Genomic DNA, 3,664 nt, shown 5'->3' on the forward strand with positions numbered 1-3,664 from the left:
TTGGTGACGCAACACCTGGTGGGCGGGACCTGAAGGTTTCTGTTCCCAGCCGGGTCCTAGTGCCCCACGAGCGAAATAATGGTAACAGGTTGTTTAAATGTTTCACCCACCCCCAGGCTGAAGCTGATGTTTGCAGGCTGGAGGTGCCTCTGGATTACGTAGACATTCAGTGTGAGAGGCTGCAGCTTCTATATAGCTACCTGAAGGGGGTTTTTCAAAGGTTGATTACATTTCGTGGTCATTTCCAGTTCATTATCAGGATGTTTGTGTGATATTTTCTTACCCTCAGTGTTTTTTCTTTAATTAAAATACATTTCAGCAGCAAGCTTACTGGTGATTTTTAACGGATGGAAGGTTATTTATTATCACACCCTTTCCCTGGATATTTGAACATCTCAGTCTCTCGTCTCTTTCATACTCACTGACACATACACAGGAATTAGGTAAAGGTCAAGTTGAAGCTAGAATGATGAAAATGAATGTAGACTGCAATCTTTACATCGCTGCAGGCCTCTTGTCTTCTTGTTCAGCTGATTCTTTAGTTGGAGTGAAGCATTTTTAGAAACAAATAATTCTCATGAGGCTCTGATGCTTCTTGTAGATGAATAGCCAGGAGGTTGGTTCTCAGGTGGGCTTGGAAGCTGGAATAAGTTCAGTCCTGTGGCTGCACTGGGAGACATTCAGCTCTGCTGGTTCAGCTGGTTCCTGGTGCTTCAGATGCTTCTCACACACACATTTGCTTTGGTTAGTGTTTATTATACTTCATCCCTGACAATTAACTGTAGGGTTAAAACTCTGAGACCCAGAACACCCCGATACAATAGCAGTTTACGATGCTCACTCATGCGTATCTCTGTCCCAATTCGAACTCATTCTCCTGTGTTCAATACGGCACTTGGAGATCAACAGTCCTGAGATTTCATATTCCTCAAATGCTGGTTCATCCGGACACAAGGAGACATTTAAACTTCACAGGTGGCTGCAACGTTTCCTTATTCAGGTCCATGTTTAAATAAATATTGGTCACAGAATCGAATATTACCCACAGTTTAATGTCCATAATAACCTGTTAAGTTGCAGCCACCTTGACAGAGTTTGTGGATCTTACAATCTATCACATCTAGTATCCTTGTGCTGAACGTGACAAACTGAATCTACTCTTGGGTCTTATTAAAACAGTACATTGTAGCTGGATGAGGACCTTGGAGCGGGGGGGGGGGGTCACTCTGGCTGCCGACTTCTGTTCCGTGGTCTTGTCTATTCCCAGTGGCTCTGCAGAGGGAGCATGCGGTATCCACCGGAATGCGTGACACCTTCCACAACCAGTGGATACCTCAGCAGACAGAGTGTTTCAGAGACACTGGGAACAATATTCTGGTTCAGTCAGGAAGATTCCCTACACTTTGTTGGGGCTTCTAGCTGATTTTGGTCTTTTATTTTGACTGGACCACATGCTTGGGGAAAGCAAGAGAGGAAAGAAGGTTTGATAGAAACTAGAATGATCTGTTGTGAATTTCAATCCTATTCTTACAGTGATCATTGTTGTAAACTTCTTTTCAGGCATTAGAACGGGAGGATTGGCAGCTGAGCAACTCGAACCAAATATAACATCAAAATCTGACAGTCACTCAATTCATTAGGATCTAAATATCACAAACTGTCAATGTGCTTGTCTGTTCTGACTGTGGGAAGAGATTTCAAACATCAGTGTGACTGGAAAAGCCCCGAGACCCACACACACACCTGAGTGAAAGTGTTCCAGTGAACTGACAGTGGAAAGAGCTTCAACCAGTTACACAGCCTGAAAAATCATCTTGTTTCCTCTTGTGGGAGAGTCTAGGACCAGAGGGCATAATCTCAGAGGAAGGGGTCTCAAATTTAGGACCGAGATGAGGAGACATTTCTTCCATCAGAGGGTAGTGAATCAGTGGAATTCTTTAGCTGCGCAATCCTTCTTTATCTGGGAATCAAACTGTTGTTTAATTGTCCCGGCAGTTACCAGGCTCCCGTGAAGTCCTCCAGCTGTTATTTTAATGCAGACTCCAACAATCTATTTTCAGTAGGTTTCTATTCAATTATTTCATTGTGACTGTCACATAACCACATTTGCAGTCTGGAAACTTAAAGGAGCTACTTTACATTCAATCAGGAACATCACAGTTTTACACCAATCTCTGATTTTACAGCACGTTTCCATCATTCACCATTGTTCTTCCTGACTCTAAACACAGTTGTAAAGGAGCTTCTGTTCCATACCCAGGAGCTCTGAACCATGGAAGAGAACAGCTGGGATATATTCCACTCACATCTCAGGATTAACCCACACAGGGACTTTGCTGACAGTGAAGAGAGATGAGAAAGACCAAAGTGCTGTTTGTCCCTCTCAGTGTGACCCTGAAGGACTGTGTCCAGGCTGACGTTCTGTCCTGCCGTGTGATTCTCCCTAGATTGTCCTTTCTGAGCTACAGACAGGTGATGTTAAACATAGAACATAGAACAGTACAGCACAGAACAGGCCCCCCTTAACCTTACTTTTTATTAGGACACTACAGGCAATTTAGCATTGCCAATCCACCTAACCCGCACATCTTTGGACTGTGGGAGGAAACCGGAGCACCCGGAGGAAACCCACGCACACAGGGGGAGGACGTGCAGACTCCACACAGACAGTGACCCAGCCGTAAAAGACCCAGGTGGAAAAGACAAAAAACCTGCAACGTTTCAAACCAAGCTGATTTATTTCACATTTATTCAGAATATTAAACCTCATCAACAGATGAAAACAGTCACAGTGAAACTGATTCACTGCTGAACATGATTAACAGCATCAATAAAGGTAGAATCCAAATTTGTAGTCACTTGTGACTCGCTGGTGTGTCAGCAAGTGGGATGACTGAGTAAATCCCTTTCCACAGACATTACAGGTGAATGGCCTCTCCCCAGTGTGAATGCGATGATGTTTCAGAAGATAAGATAAATGAGAAAATTCCTTCCCACATATGGAGCAAGTGAACGGCCTCTCCCCACTGTAAACTCTCTGGTGTGTCAGCAGGTTGGATGACTGACTGAATCCCTTCTCACACACAGAGCAGGTGAATGGCCTCTCCCCAGTGTGAACTCGCTGGTGATTCAATAAGTTGGATGAACGAGTGAATCCCTTCCCACACACTGAGCAAGTGAACGGTTTATGCTCACTGTGAACCTGCTGATGTGTCAGAAGGTTGTATGAACGTGTGAATCCCTTCCCACATTCAGAGCAGGTGAACGGTCTATCCCCTGTATGAAGTTGCTGGTGTATCAGAAGGTTGGATGAATTAATGAATCCTTTCCCACAGTCAGAGCAGGTAAATGGCCTCTCCCCAGTGTGAATTCTCTGGCGGTTCAGTAGGGCAGATGGACGGCTGAATCCTTTCCCACACACAGAGCAGGTGAATGGTCTCTCCCCAGTGTGAGCATATTGGTGTGTTAGTAAATCCTTCTGTTTTTAAAGCACTTCTCACAGTCAGGACAGTTAAAACATTTGTTATCAGAGGGAACAGTTGATGTGTCTGCAGGTGGGATGACTGAATGAATCATTTCCCACACAGGGAGCAGGAGAACGGTCTCTCCCAGTGTGAATATGTTGATGTGTCAGCAGATCCTTTTTACATTTAAAACTCTTCTC

Source organism: Scyliorhinus canicula, unplaced genomic scaffold, assembly GCF_902713615.1.
Source record: "Scyliorhinus canicula unplaced genomic scaffold, sScyCan1.1, whole genome shotgun sequence".
Classification (NCBI taxonomy): domain Eukaryota; kingdom Metazoa; phylum Chordata; class Chondrichthyes; order Carcharhiniformes; family Scyliorhinidae; genus Scyliorhinus; species Scyliorhinus canicula.